At 37.5% G+C, this 16983-nt stretch overlaps 2 protein-coding genes across 2 annotated transcripts in view; both read left to right on the top strand.

The window, feature by feature from the left end:
• LOC145495511 (uromodulin-like) overlaps positions 1 to 16983 on the top strand; it is a 214892-nt gene that overhangs the window by 190071 nt on the left and 7838 nt on the right. The gene's annotated exons all lie outside the window — the stretch shown is intronic.
• LOC145495556 (cysteine-rich with EGF-like domain protein 2-B) overlaps positions 1 to 16983 on the top strand; it is an 89725-nt gene that overhangs the window by 65321 nt on the left and 7421 nt on the right. The gene's annotated exons all lie outside the window — the stretch shown is intronic.

Genomic DNA, 16983 nt, shown 5'->3' on the forward strand with positions numbered 1-16983 from the left:
CTTTAATAAAAACATGAACTATTTTAAGAATGACGGAGTCAAACTGTGAATATAAACACTGGTGGCATAATGATCACAATTTCTTCTGTATTGACAACGTGTGGTTTAGCTAAACTACGTCTACTTGACAATCTGTATCTGCCGCTTTCTTCGCCTCTTGGAGACTTAAAGATATTTTCGGGAACAAAAGGGCAAGGTCATCATGTTAAATGGAAAAAGGGACAATTTTGGATCATTTTAAGGGAACAAATACTGTCTGGGAATTATCAACAGACACCTGATGTCAAGGAGCAAAATTGCAAAAGTTTTGTGACATTATGAAAAAGTGTAAGCTCTGACTAAAAGATCTCGCGTCGTAAACCTTATTGATTTTGAGCACGTTTAACTCCCAATATTCTATAACTCCTCTGGGTATTCAACATCGAGAATTTATCATTTAAAATGAAATATATTCAGGTACAACACGCCGGATGAAAAAGAGAAATCATTAACAATACCAACTTGATAAGACATCCAGTTCACGAAAATAACATTCAAACTGTTCGCATGCACTGCATAATTAATTAGCTCATTACAAAACATGCTGTTATTCCATAACATTTCCCCGTTTTCGCCCGTGCTGGTGGCGTCGGTAATGCTTTGCGCCATTTGGATTTTATATTTGGTCTCTCCGCTTGAAGCGTAGTCTTTTCGCCCTATACTCCACAAAGACAGTCGTCTTTTGCGACCCGCCTACCTCCCCTGGTGGTGGTTGACCAAGCTCCTATCTGCTCATATCCTCGTTGCATGCCTATTGCCTCATCAGTCGCGGACTCTTCCCATAACTTAATCTTATGCGATGAGGTAATGAGTATGCAGTGAGGATATGGTACTAATGAGAGCATACCAATCAACAGGCTTGATGCGATGAGAAGAAATAGCGAGAATCTGAAGCTGCGTTATCGTGCGCGTAGTTATTTGTGATAACTAAAACCGGAATTTTTGAAGTTTATCTTCTTCTTTGATCCAAGGTTTAACTGTAGAAAATCCCCTTTAATATCGTTAGAAGACAGTGAATTAGCTTACCTATGTCTTTTATTTCGAATAAAGAAAAAGTTTATATTCACATAGCTATCCTTTAGACATATTCAACCAACCTTGGTAAACAAATTAATTAAAGAAACGTATTCTCTTTCCTCATTAGAAATGCGCAACTGGAACAGAAAACTTAACGTGCTGAGGTCTGCTGAGTCATCCGTCACGGGAAAAATTGACATGAATTGCTTACGTCTGACATTTTAACTGTGAGCCATATCATGTCATCTTTCATTAGTCGCTGTTAGCTTTTGTTGGAGCTTAATTCGACCAGACATCACTGGTGCTTATTCAATACTATATTGACCTGTATCTGAGAGTTATTAAGTGGAAACATCCGTCGCAGGTTAAGAATGAGTGTTTCTCTGCTTTTCGTTCTCGTGTCATGGATTTCAGTAATCCTTTTCCAACTCGGGCGCAGGGTGAGTGGAAATTTTCCTCTTTACCTGCATTCTATGGTATAGATAGTATCTTAACTTAAGTTTTTTTCAGTTTGGCTAAAGATGTCTGTTAAAGGATTCTTGATAATTTGGGAAATGGATCTATAATTGAAGGTTTGTCACTAATGATAACTAATTCGTTCGAAGAAGCATCACATTCTTTCAATTTTGTCTTACGGAGAGCCAAAACCATAGCATAAGCTGATAATGTTACGATAATATGTCCAGTTTTGACAATTTAGTGAAATGTAATAAGCAAGCGTATTTACTTCTGTTCGTGATCAAGGGTTAGTTTGAAATCTTTGTTTGAATTGTGAACCAATACGGTCGGTTATGAGCCCCGATTACCGTAGTAGATTTTGAAGCGATGCGATAGAATGCTACACGCATTTGTACTCGTAACCGAATTCATTAAAAAAAAAAAAAAAAAAAAATGATGTATTATTTGTCAGCATATAAAACGAGGAAGTGCAGCGAATCTTAAACCAGCAGCTCTGCCTCTAAAATATAAAAAATTAAAATGATAGCAGTTTAAAAAAAGGCTGTGTTTACTTGATTAAAGGTTGATGCTGAGTATTTTCCTCTTCATTGGAAAATGTGTCCAACAGTTAACTGGAGGTGCCTACTGTAAATCCTTGGTCAATAACTCGATACTTTTAAATCCTATAAACAACTTTGAATTTGGATTAATTTAATTATCAAATTATCAAATTGCTTCAATTTTCTTATCTCGTGATGTGAACATAATTTTACTTTGTATTATTAGAAAAGTTGGTTTCTTAGCACAAGAAGTATAATCTTCCCTGCATATTTTTATCCTGTAAATGAAATTGTATGTTAGAGGAAGGTGGTACCGTTTGTTTAAAACCACCCGCAATGCAGACCAATTTGCGCAGGCAGCCGAAAGCTGTTCTATTATTTATTTGTTCGGTTTTTGTGCACTCACCTGTGGAAGGCTTACCTTTATAATCCGATAGAAATACAGAACTCCAGCAAAAGCTGCTGACATAATACTGGGGAGATTTTTTTGATAATCGAAATATACTAATGATTTTTCCCTCCTTTTTGCCGAGTTTTTCCCTTCGAAAAGGAATATAAAACATTGAATTATAAATTATCTTAAATTCAAGATCGCGCAGCGGGTTATAGTCACCTGTTGTCGTGTCTCGTATACAGTAACAATTTCAATTCCATGGCAATCTATTTTCGGTCTTGTTGCGGGAAAGTTCTTTTATCATGATGTTTATCCACCGCTAACGTCGACCAAACAGAAGCTAATAATTCGAGGGAACGGTTCCTTCTTTTTCTATAGGGGAAAATACGCGAGCTCATGAACTAATTGTTATTTTTAGACTAAACTTGAAAACCTAATAGGCACCTCTTTTCTTATCAGAATATTAATATGCTGTCTGCATAGACAGGTGGCAAGGACAACATGGTTATTATATTGATGTAACACCAGAATCTTGCAAGGACAATTACTAAGGAATTTATGATGATTAGTAACGAGAATCTACGTTTGATCTCGGGGAAGGAAGATTTAAAAACATGCCACCCCTCGCATTTTAAAAGCTCGATTTTAAGTTTGAGACCTTTTTACGTTGTCCGCTAATTATGTATGGTTACCACTAAATTATGACTTCGAGGTGCCCAGTGTTTACAATACTTGTAGTTTGCAATTTCATTTAAATACAAACTAAACGATTTAAGCATTGGTGTCGAATGTTTTAAAGAGAAGGAATTCACCAGAAGTTGGGGTAACAACTGTTAAACAAATTGCACCAAAATTATTTACATATTGAAAACTTCTGTGCCACTGTTTTAAATATCTTCTCAAAATTACACTTTAATAAGCATTGAAAGTCGCAACTTTTGGCAAAGTTTTAAAAGAATCTGTTCATAGGGTTGAGAGCCAACGCAACGTTCTGAAAATTTAAAGTGGCTCTAAGCCCTACATACATTTTTTTTTAAACTTTGTCAAAAGTTGCGTCTTATGGTGCTTATTAAAATTTGATCATATAAAAAAGTTTCACCATGCCGTTTTTAAATTATGAGACCCTAAGGCTGTAATTAAGGGTGCTTTTAGCAGGTCATACAGTTGCTTTGGTACCTATTGTGTCACGAAAACGCTAACAACGTGTTCACCAAATATTGGACAGTTTTTTGATGCCATGGTTGTAGCATTAAGCGATAAATAGTGGTCATAACGACCCATCAAAATCTAAGTGCTGGAAACTGTTTTAAGTCACCTTTCTAAGAAAAAGGACTGTGAAATACGTAAAATTATTCTACTACAAGGTTTTTGTCCACTTGAAACTAAAATGTTTCGATTTTCTATCGGATTTCGTCGTAAATTATTCTTAAAAGAACGCTTAAATACATCATGCAGTTATCTTGGATCATCTTTACAAGACTTAGCAAGCAGGAAAGAAAAATGCGACTACACTCTTGGCTCCTTCTTCAGGAAGTTATTTCATATTTGGTATCAGAACAATAACAAAGCGGTTAGAAACTATAGTTTCACCGATTTGTTTTTACAAAGGTCTGGCGAAAAATTAATATCGTGCGTGGAGAGTAAATCGAAATAAAGATATATTGCATGTTTATTTGAGATACTATGTACATAAGCCCACTTCACCCATTCCTCAGTTAGTCTGTTCTTTTCAAAATGTTTGCGTATTGATTTTTGGTTCGGAATTTAAAAGCCTGTTCCAAATTTTCTTTTGTGTATTATAAGCTCTTAAGATAAACATGTTTATATTTTTTCAGATGAAGGGCGTGAGCTGTTCTTTCCAGCCTACTATTTCTATGCTGAGAAACGTTTAGTGAACGGCTGGATAAAAACAGTGATTGTCAATGACTTGGATGAGTGTGAATACCGTTGTTACCAGGATGCAAACTGTGTCGGTCTTAATATCAAGAACAAAGATCATGACAGTGGAACACATGAATGTGAGCTGAATAACTCCACTCACTTGGAGCATGACAGGGATCTGAAGGACAACCAGCTTTACTACTATCGTGGCGCCGAACTAAGTGACTATATACCATTAACTTTTATTAAAGTTTGATCCTACGTTTCATGGTCAGATATCGACGAGTGTGCAGCAGGGACCCAAAACTGTGATGAAGATAAACATCTTAAGTGCAGTATTACCGAAGGATCATTCACTTGTCGTTGTGCTGATGGATACGTGGAAAAAGGCAATGGAATGGAATGTGAAGGTGACAAATTTAGCATTTAAAATTAACTATGAGGATTCTCTCGCGCATATTGGTCTAAAGCCACAGACTACAAAAAAACAGAACGTAAGACAACTTTTAAATAACTTGAGAAACTATCGCGAATCTCAGTTCCCGTAAACATGAACCGGATACTTGTGAAACATCAAATGACGCATTTAGTTCCAAATTTTCGACGCATTCGCGTCAGCTCAGAGAAGATAAAAGTGATATTACCATATTGCTTTCGCACGGTTTGCAATAATTTTCCTTCTACTGGACTAGTGAATTGTACATATACAGTAAGGCGTACTTTCTTTTATTGCCCATGGCCTTTCTTTCGGTTAAAACATTAATTCATTCGTTTCCCAGGAATGGTCAGTTGGTTTATTTATCTACACATTACCATTATACATTAACTGTTACTTAACACAAAACATGTGAAACCAGATTATACTGTATTACCACTTGATGTTTGGGCCCAAGAGACACGAGTGGATAGACGGAGAAGATTGACCGCTCGAGCAATCTCAGAAGGCAAATCGATCTCCTAAAATATGCTACTCTGAATAGGGTAACCACCTAACCTAACCGAGGTGGTTTGTTCGTCTCTATGACCCCTAGAGCTACGTCAGCTAGGGTCCTGCACTCCTGTTAGGATCACCCATGTCGAACAGCCCGAGGGGTAAACATTAGATGAAGAGTAATTCCTCGGTCTTCCAGGTTGGGGGTTTGGCGCAGGGTTAACGGCCTTGCATCGTGGAACGATGCAGCTCCAAACTGGCCGGCGGTGTCGCCCTTGGGCTGTAATGACGCCCTGAACTAAAGAGGGCAAAATGACTAGAGGCCGTTTGATTCAATGATAGCCCCCAAGCATCGGACTTACATCTTGTGTTAGAACGTGAGAACTATGGCAAAAAAGGAAGGGCAGCAGAAGTGGCCAAGTAGCTGGGATAATATAGAATAGAAGTGCCAGAGACAAAGGAGAGTAAGTGGAAATGGATGGTTTCAGAAACACTGCAAAGTAGAGAAATAGTGATGTACCTGGGAGACGAGAGGAGGTGCCACGAGAAAATACTATAGTGAGCACAACAGCAAAGAGAGCCAATAACCACTGATCAGCAAGAGGATTTTTTACGAGTCGAGTTCACACAAAACGCAAAGAGTTGACGATGGTACAAGTATATACGCCAACCAATGACTGGACGAACGAGGAAGAGCTAAAAGATTGCATTTCAACTTAGTTTCAGTAAGCTTCGGGGCAATGTGACCACAGACACGACAGAAGACACGACAAAAATGTTGTGATGGACGATCTGAGTGCAAAGATAATAATAATATAGAATAATATTGGTGGAAGAACATAATAAAATTTGAAGACGTACAGAGATGCTCCAAAGCAGAGCAAGCGATTGGTAGGGGACAAAATAGTTAAAATCAGAGAAAGAAAAGAGACTTGATTTATTGACCATTCCATTAAACTTGCAGATCTTGCAGATGCTAGCTCAAATCACGTACTTTTCGATTTACTGGAAATATTTAAGAAAGCATCCGGCTTAACGATAAATTTACCAAAACTGAAGGTACGTGCATGTGGATTGGGTCCTCCAGGAATAACAAAAAAAAAGCATTTGGTATTAAATGGCCAAGAGAGTCAATTAAGGCCCTTGGAGTCTTGTATACTTATGATCAAAAGTTGCTTCTTGAAAATAACTTCACCGAAAATTTAGACAAGATAACGAAGCTAACTGATGTCTGGTCCTCTAGCGGGCTATCTATTTATAGCAAGGTTGTCATAATTAAAACTTTATTTATCCTTAAGTTTGTCTATGTAGCTTCGTTACTTAATGCCAATCCCGAATGACGTGGTCATTGAATTGAATCGATTACTATATAAATTTTTATGGAATGGCACGGACAAAGTTACTAGATTATATATATAAAAAAAAAAATATTGAGTTTTAGAAGTGTGGTTTGAGAATGATAGACCTGGGATGTATGATAGCAAGTACCTGCGTCTGGCCTGGTTAAAAAGGATATTCAGCGAAAATGTACGTGGAAAAATTATTTGCGACATCTTTTGGTTAAATCAGGAGAACTTTTCCTTTTCAACTGCAGCTTTGACATCAATTCAATTCATCAATTCTCTGTTTTATTCCGAACTTTTAAAGTGGTGGTCAGAGTTTCGTGAAAACTTTGCGTCAACGAAGGATTGGTGTAACATTATATGGAACAACAAAGAAATTCGTATCAACAGTTCCCAAATCTTCTACAAAAACTTCTTTGATTATGGTATATATAGTATTGATAAGTGATTTGGTGTTTAATTTAAATAGCACTGAATTGTTTAACAAAAAAAAAGTTCTTACCTGGGCCGGCCTTAGTAATGCTACACTCCGTGAGTTTAAAAATAATATGATTCCAGCAATAATTTCATCCACTTTAGTTATTAATAATAAAGCTTTGATATCACAAAGTAGAAATCAAAACATTGTTATTCATTGTTAATGAATGAAAAGGCACAATTTCTTAGTGCCTTAAACAAGTTGCAAGACGAATTTCATTTCTTCATTAATTCTTTACAGAAATTTTTTTATATGATTCCACATAGAGTCGCACTTGAGCCTTATGTTACGGCTTTTCAATACAAGGTGCTTAATTCTATCCTTTATACCAAGACTAAACTCTACAAAATTCGCTTCAGTACTCATAATAAATGCACCTTTTGCCAATCAGATTTAGAATCATTCCATTACCTTTTGTATAGTTGTCCTCACTCGAAAGCTTTCTGGAATGAATTTCCATCATGTTGGTTTTCCATTACAAAGGAGAAAATCAGTCTTAATAAAAAGATATAATTGCAGATATTTTAACAAGATTATGTCACTTACTTAACTATCTTCTCATTATTGCAAAACTCCTCTTATAGGATTGCAAAAGAGATCAAACCCTTCCAAATATTAAGGCGTTTGGATTTATAGCTCAAATAAAATATGCAACAGAATTCTATATTGCGCGTAATAGCAAAAAAAAAAAAAATTGACATTTTAAGAGAAAAATGGGCAGCAATTCAAATATGAGAGAGGATGGGGGGCGGGGGAGGGGTTGGGGATTAAGGTTATATGTTACGTGATTCTGTACTTCAGAATTCAAGTTATTCATCAGCTTTCTTTTCTTTTTCTTTCTTTCTTTCTTTTTTTTTCACATCTAATGAATACCCCTTGTAACAGTTATATGTTTTTGCTTTGATTTTGATTAGTTTTGATTTTTGTAACTAGTTTAAGTATTACTTTTTTTTTATGTAGATACTGTAATAAAGTTTGTAATATATGTCTTGTAGCATTTAGGTAATAACAAAAAAAATAACCAAGAATGCGTTAGAAACGATCGTACTGGCAGAGAATGTATAATTGCATTGTTGTGATTATATGCTGACTGCGTTGAAGACTGAATTTACCTTATCCCGCGCACGCATTGTGCGCGTAAAAGTAGCCCTGTCTAGTTAAGTAACTCAACGTAATGGTTACCGTTCATCTCTGTTTTTGCCGCTCTTTTTGTGACCGTTATACATCTAAAGGAACAGGAGACCAGTTAAGCAATTAAATTATCCAGTCGGATATTCATGTAAAGAAAACAAGTCTGCAGTATGGAAAATCTCTGTAAAAAAAAAAAAAAAAATGCTAAAAAAATATCGTTATGATCTATTTATTTCAATTAGCATGGTTATTACAGGCATAAGGCGAGTTCAATCCCGCTATTTGTTTTATCTTATTTCATTTTTTTTTTTTTTACCCTAATATGATAGTAACAAGCAACCGTTCATAAATATATTTTCTTTTAATTGATCTCTGCCATGGGTACCACACTTTTAATGCTACCGAAAGAAACCTGGCTAATGCGGACAAGTCTCATTTCCCGGACTGCGGAACTTTTCAGGGAAACTGGTATCGTTTCCAAGGAGCTGCAGGAGTAAGACTGCCAACTCAATGTCCACCAATAAAAGATGAGCCATATCCAGTATGGTTGAATGTTGAGAGCAACAGATTGCCACACAAAGGAGAAGGCGTAAAAGAAGGCATCACTGTCTGCCTTCTTTTGAAAGGTTCTGATTGTTGCGAAAATCATTTCCAAATAAGCGTCAAGAATTGTTCCTCCTACTTGGTGTATAGGTTGCATGCAATAAAGTGTCCGTACTGCTACTATGGCACTAACTAAAACCAAGCAACTACGGGAAGCAATGAAAGTGTATAGGCAACAATGCCGAAAGATACCATGGGTAGAAGTGGTTACTTATGTTTGTTCGCACAAGCTCACGGTGATTTTAATTTTCAGCGAGAAGGAAGGATAAATTACAGATACATTATGTTTCCTTTTATCAGGCTGAAACACTGTGAAGCGTTGGCCAACAATCACTGACAGTAATTTATCTCGCCATTGTCGTGTACTGCACAGGCCTTCAAATGATTCCCAGCAGTTACTATAGGTAACGAAACAAAATATACATTATTTAACCAATTTGAATTCAAATTTGCCACTTTAAAAATGATGGTTTAGATAGGTTTTTCCTCGAAGGTCTTTATCAGGACACCTGCGATGTATTCTAACACAGGATGCTCACTATATTTTCAAATTTGGGTTCAACTGAGAACTCTCGAGTCAATTGACTACATTTCCTAGGTAGCTTTCGCACAGAGGTTGTGATGATATACAGCAAAAGATATGCACGAGCAACGTGTAAAGGCGACAGCTTTACACTACGGTAATTTACGCGCTTGCAAAACATCTGAGGAAAAATATACCTAAACCACAATTTTTAAAAATTGGATCATTTGCAGACTGCACAGTACGTTTTTGTGCTTTTGTAGGACAACAATTCTCGAGACAGCTCGTTAATGTAGAGATAACTTAGGGTAATGGTGGAGTGGGGTGGGTGGATGCCACCCCTCCCTTAAGTTTTGAAAAGGCGATTTACTCTAAAGGGCTGAAACTTTCAGCAGCTGTTTATTAAGTAAGTAAGAACTGTATAGAAGTCTCAACTCATTCATCATCATTCATCCTCCGGGAGGCGCGGTGGCCTCATGGTTAGTGCGCTCGGCCCCGGATCGAGCGGTCTGGGTTCGAGCCCTGGCTGGGGACACTGTGTTGTGTTCTTGAGCAAGACACTTTACTCTCACAGTGCCTCTCTCCGCTCAGGAGTATAAATGGGTACCGGCGAATTGTTGGGGAAACCTAACAAATTGCGGGGAGAGTGACCTGCAATGGAGTAGCATCCCATCCAGGGAGAGTAGAAATGCTCCTAGCCGCTTCATGCTACAGAAACTGAGATAAAATCCAGCAGCTATGAGCCATCGGTTCCAAGGCTTCACGACATTTTCATTCATCCTCCACGGAAATTTTGATAGGGCAATTGTGTCTCCATCATTTTTGGCGTTGCCATGGCTTGTCGATCGAGTCAAAGATTACGTTCATTTACTTTTCCATTGCCTTAAATACTCAATTTTTAGGGCTGTGTTTTACGGTAAAATAAAGCATCGATGACTTAATTATCTCCATAAGAAAATACCAAAAAAGTAATGAATTATCCTAATTATTTGGTTAGTATTTATTTGAAAAAGTTCATTTTGTCATGCTTAGATTTATGCAATAATCTATTATCAAACTCAGACTGATATAACTTGAGTTATTACATTAGTGTCATTTCTGGTTTTGTTGAGTTGTATAATTTTGCAATAAGTACTGTGAGAATTTTTGAACATGCAAATAAAGCTGCTTGTTTTTGGTACAAGTGTGCATTATAATCGAATCAGACACAATCGGCCCGCGAGCAAACTTGCCCTTTCCATTTCTCCTTAGCAATAATAATAATAATAATGATAATAATAATAATAATAATAATAATGATGATGATGATAATAATAATAATAATAATAATAATAATAAGTAATGGTAATATGACTGGGTGGAGTTCAATTCGGTCGGTTATCATAAGAGTGATGACAAAATCGGACGACCGCGCAGAAGAAGTCCTATTTGTTTATCACGAGTACGATTACCGATCGAATTGGACGACACGAAGTCTTATTACCAATTAATCATAAAAATTACAATTTGCGAGAAAAGAAGAATAGCCAAGTTATGAGAGAAAGGGAAAATTTGCATTAAAATACCTACAAAGGAGATGTAAACATTCTAAGGCCACCGCGCCTCCTACCGGCAATTAGCGCCAAAAACACCAAAGCGCACGCACGCACGCACGTAACTTTAACTTTGAAAGTGATTGGATGATTTAAACTACAACTTTGAATGTGATTGGCTTATTGAACTGTCCGATAACAACTTGGCAAGTGAATTAGTGGAAAATAGGAGTTTTTTAAACCAATCAAAATCGAGGAAATTGTAATTTTTATGATTATAATAATAAAACTATTGATTCACGCTTTTAGCTGTGTGTTACCGAGGTTTGATGCACTTGGAAAATTTGAAGACTGAACCCATTAGGGGGTGCCTCCCTCTGATCTCGACCAAAGTGTCTCAATAGGTACCGGCGAATTTAATGTGTAACCTTCATCGATCTCAAAAAAGCCGTTGATTTTATCGACCACACTCTCCTAGTACGGAAGCTTCATAAACTGGTGTGACACGAGTAGTCTCAGATGGTTTGAATCATATCTCTGGACCAAAGCCAAAAAAGCAGCATAAATGGCCATTTGTCTGTTGTTGCCCGAGTTTCTTGTGGAGTCCCACAGGGTAGCAATCTCGGACCACTCCTATTCTTAGTTTACATTTATGATCTGCCTATTTGCCTCAGTTCAGCCCCTGCGAGGATGTTCGTTGACGACACAAATGTAACCTACCTACGCTGCCAATACAATAGCTGACTTTGAAATTGTCGTTAAACTCAGAGCTAATAAATCTTAATTGCTGGTTTGTAAGTAATAGGCTAAGCCTTGATGTTACTGAGACTTATATTTATGGTGATTGGGTAAAATCAACGAATGCAGGCTCTTCCGAATAACCAAATTACTATTGAGATCGACGGTAAATCGATCGAAAAAGTTAAGGATGCGAAATCACAGGGTTTCCATGGTAATTGACGAACCTTGTTCAAGGGCAAGACATATGAACGAAATGAGCAAGAACATTACAGGAAAGACAAGAAAGCGTTTAAAAATGTATTTTCTTTCAGTTGATCCCTGGCATGGGTACCAGACTCTAGACGATCTCGACAGGAACCAAATGTAGATTTCAGGGACTGCGAAAGTTTTACGGAAAACTGGTATCGTTTCCAAGGAGCTGCAGGAACAAGAATGCCAACCAAGTGTCCACCAATAGGAAATTCACAATTTCCAGTATGGTTGAATGTTGAGAGCAACAGATTGCCATACAAAGGAGAAGGCGTAAAAACAGACATCAAGGTCTGCTTTCCTGATTGTTGCCGAGTCGATAGACATTTCGAAATCAGTGTCAAGAATTTTTCCTCCTAATAAGTTGGGGCAAATGACTACACTTTATTTTTTTCCCAAGAGGGCACGGTGACCAATCCTGCAATCTGATTGGTTCTTAGCGCGATCCAATAAACCGGGACACTCAAGCATATGCCAGTTTCCGTAGCATGGAGTGACTTGGAGTATTTCTACATCTCCCCGCTCCCCTCCTAGATGGATTAGTCCATCGTCGGGTTACCCCCTGCATTAAATTCGTCGGTACTCATTTAGACACCTTGGTCGAGATCAGATAGACTAACTGTACTACGAATTGTACTAATATAACACGAGAGTGATCGAAATCAAATTTCTCCTAAGGCAATGTAATGGGTACATCAATTAGAGAGAAGTGACGAGAAAAGAAAAATGCCTGAGACAAAGGATATTCTTTTGAAGTAATACCAAAATCTCAAAACCAGCATATTAAGGACGTTGACTACGTTTGTTAGTGCGCGCACGTTCTGCGCATCACGCAAGGCATGCTTTAAACAGCACGAGCGCGCTGGGTTGACATTGACGTAATCAACTACGCTACCAAGTAAAAGACAAAAATAAAAGCAAGATTTTTCTACTGTCGCCAAATCAAGTTTAATGAACTTGTACTTCAACCAGGAACACCAGAATAGCAGCACATCCCTAACTACTTACTATTAACGTCTTCCAGCTGAAAAACTAGCTGTTATCTGTCAAAAAATTGTGCTGAAATTCAACTGTAAACATATACGTGCAAATGGCGTAGTGGGCGCGCAAAACAAGTGCGAGATACGCAAATGGTTTACTTACTGGGGAGGTGACAGGAAAAAATGCAATGAGTACCGTAAAAGTTTTCAAAAAAGATGAATAACTTTCAAAAGCGCGTGGCTACCCCTACATTTTTCTTATGAAATGGAAGTGGCAAGCCTATTCAACTCGTGATTAGTTTCTGGTTGTAAGCAAAAGGTATTTAGACTGTATTTTAGCTGAACCAGAGGAAGGCTGCCAGAGGTCCTAAAAGCGCTCTTGCAACGATTTTGTTGATAAAAACATACCAAACAGTGGTTTTTATATTACCATTTACCATGCAGTTTTAAGATCTTTATAAATGGGTTTGCTTTTCTAAGGAAATCTGTAAAGAAATATCATTTCCTTCTTCTTTAAGAGAAATGCTGATGTCAGCATTTTGTTGAGATTCAAGGCTAATTATCTTGAAAAAGTGCGTGTTGCAAAGATCTACCTTTTTTCGCGTGGTCCTAACCTGACACAAACATCTTTATATTTAGTAGGCACCGTCCTTAAAACGGTATGTGTTCTAACCAGTTAAGGGAATTTCAATTACTTAAACCTTGGGCTTTGCAAAACGATCACAGTGACCTTCTATTTTATGCAATTTAGGCATTTTCAATTCCCTCTTCTCTCCCACCAGCTGCGTCTTGATAACCTTGTCTCTTAAAACGTTTATTTTAAGCTTCCCGTCTTTTAATTAACCCTGTCGTCTCCAGCCATCCAGGAGCCTGTTTTACAAAATCCTAATCGAAACAAAGCGAAGCTCATTAACAATACATAACAAAACGGAGGCTTGAAATGAACTTCTCAGCAAGATGTGGCATGCTTGTCAAAACAACAGCTTTATTGGCTCAAACTTCAGTGCACTGCAGTAAGACTCGTCCGTCCTGTCGTCGTTTTGAGTTTTCTCGTGGACTCTATTTTAAACCGACACTTCAGTTAATTCGTGGAGCTATCCACGCGAGCTAATATTTATCATTGATGTACTAGTCGGAGGGTTATCTCTCGCGACAAGACTATCAATGTAATTTTCAACATGGACTACAGTACTCTTATTGTCTTCCTGTTGTGTAAACTGACGGCAGAAGTGAATTGCGAAGGTGAGTAGGCTGTTTTTTGGTTGGTTTGTTCCTTTCGCCTTTACATTTATGTGATACTTATGAGAAAAGTCTAATTTATCTTTAAAATAACAATGTTGTCAGGCAGAAAAGCTTCAAATAGCAAATCAAGCACAAGGTGACCGTGTGCTTTTCATCACGCCAAAAAACTTCAGTAATACTTTTGTTTGAATCAAAAGGAACGGTTTGTTCCGACTGTGTAATTATTATTACTTAAAATTCCATTTCCAAGTTCTGCAGATATCCTCGAGAATCAAGAAATGCCGTTGTTTGGGTATTTGGAGAAAAGAAAATTTCGAAATTTATTTCAGTGATATCATAATCACCTTTATTGCATCTTGTCTGTAAAGGTATCCGCTGTTTAAAATAATTCCTTGGAAGTCATTAGCGAATCAATTTCTGAAATTTATAGTACTCTATTAAATATAATACATCTTTGACGGGAAATTCTTTCTAAAATTCGTTGCTGTTAATGTAATGGAATAAATAGCTCCTTGAGATAAGGAACCCATCTTGTTATCAATAGTGACGTAATTATTTTCCGGTCTTCCGTTAGCAAACTGCGTGTGGCAAGGGCAAGTGAATCGCTCCGCTAGAATGATAAATGTGTACTTTTCTTTCTTACGACACCAAATATCAGTTTCAATTCTATTCAGCCTCTAATTGCTACATTTAAACTTTTGTATCGAAGAAAATAGAGAGAATGGTCGCAACTTCTAGCCGAGCTACATTCTGTTTTCAAAATGTATCCCCTCTAGTACGAATCCCAGGGGAAACGAAAAATAGTTTGAGACAGCGAGAGTTCGAAATAGCAGATAGTAAATGAGTGAGGGACAAATCCAAGGAAAATTGTTTCGAGTTTGGAATAACAGAGAATTCGAAATAACCCAGTTCGAATTAGCCTGGTCCAACTCTACTTAATAAACTTGAGATATGTGCTGGTTAATTTCAAACTACCAAAGTAAAACGTTTCAATTTCGTTTAGAAAATAGCTCATATAAAATAAACGGGCTGTTTGGTTTAAAATCGTGTTTCTATTGAACAATTTTTCTCAATAGAGAGTGAGTAGCGTAATGTCATTCGTGATAGAGCACTAGCAGATTTAAACTGAAACTCGATAGAACTAGCACAGAAATAGCAGGAGCTGTTGACGTAATGATGATCCGAGCAAAGAGAATTTACCTTTGGATGATCAAAGTAAGCAAGTTGTTTTCTTTTTTTTTTTTTTTTCCTTTGTCGCGGAATTTGCCAAAAATAACAGAAAAATATCCCTCATGTTTCTATCGATTTTAGTGTAGAAACACGAGTCGACTCACGTTCCCAGAACATTTCTCTTTCTCCAAACTTACATTCGTGTTTCTATAACTTGATAGGAACACGGAACATGTTGTCAAATTCTATTAAAGAAACAAACCGTACATATTATAATTATTCGTGTCTGCCTGAAATTAATTATTGATACTGAATATTTATCATTAGAAAGTGAAAATTCGTCATTCAAGCGAACATTAGTAAAATTTCCAGTTCTTTGACACAAATACCCCAGCCGGAGCCAATATGAGCCCGGTTGCCGGGCTGGCCCGTTAGCGGGATGGATTTTGTCTTGTGTTCATATAGGGAATTTCATCCCAGTTACTGAGATGAAAGAAATACCCGCGGGAATCCGGCCCACCTTAAGACTCTGAGAACTAGTGTCAGCGCGAAATTCAAATCGGTAAACAAACAGGGCGCCACCTACAGTTGTATTGTTCGTACCTTCGCGTTGTCAGCTATCCGGTTGCTATGTTGCTACAGCTGAATGGCTTTCTTCTGCTGTGAAAAATACGGCAGGCAAGGCTCAATGTAAGCGAAGTAAGCGAAGTTGTTGGCACAAACCTTGTCGAACTGATTTGTGGTGGCAAAACATCTGGATCGGAGCAGAACCTGAAGACGATGTTGGAAGAAAACTTTCGAATGTCGAGGGCTTGTTTTGTGAACTTAGTATCGGAGCTAAGGCCTTACATTTCACCAAAGTCACCTTATCACAAGGCACTGCGTGCGGAAAAAAAGGTGGCAGTTGCATTGTATTTTTTAAAAGATACCGGATCTCTGAGAACGATTAATAGTTTTGAAATAGCACTCAACGCTGCATTACCTGCTGTAAGTGAGGTTTGTCAGGCTATTCCAAACTATCTTGGCCCAAAATATCTCCATCTTCCAGAGAATGAAGAAAGCATGAGGGAGAAAGTAGTAGCAGTTTTAAGCAAAATTTGGAATGACACAAGCTTTTAGTTACATTGATGGGATTCATCTTCTAATTGAATGCCCATCAGAGAACTCACAAGATTTTTTCTGCTACAAACAATTCTTTTCATTAAGTGTAGAGGCTGTGTGTGACTACAAAGGTTCCATTATAGATGTTGAATAAATGCAGGTGGCCAGGAAGTGTGCATGATAAAAAAGTTTTTGCCAATTCAAGTCCTCTATCTATGCCAAACTAAGAAGCAGCAAATTGCCAAGTGCATTCCAAACTCTAGTTAAGGGAAGTGTTAAAATACCGAATTATCTCATTGGTGATCCAGCATACCTAGTGATTCCTTTCCGCATGAAAGAGTACGACGCATGTAACAGCAACTCGAAACAAGTCATATTTAACATGCTGCGTTCCGCTAAAAACCAAATCGAATGTGCTTTTGGGCGACTCGAGGCAAGATGGTCCATTCTCACTACAAAAGTGGACTCCAAGCTTGAGGTTCTCCCAACAATTATTTATGTATGTTTTGTATTGCACAATTATTGTGAGAAACATAATGTAAACATCGATGAGGATTTAGTCATGACTCAAATTGAACTCATGAAGGAGAATTAAGTGCAGTTTAAGAACATTCTTTATCCAGTTCAGTC

The sequence above is a fragment of the Orbicella franksi genome, chromosome 8, assembly GCF_964199315.1.
Source record: "Orbicella franksi chromosome 8, jaOrbFran1.1, whole genome shotgun sequence".
Classification (NCBI taxonomy): domain Eukaryota; kingdom Metazoa; phylum Cnidaria; class Anthozoa; order Scleractinia; family Merulinidae; genus Orbicella; species Orbicella franksi.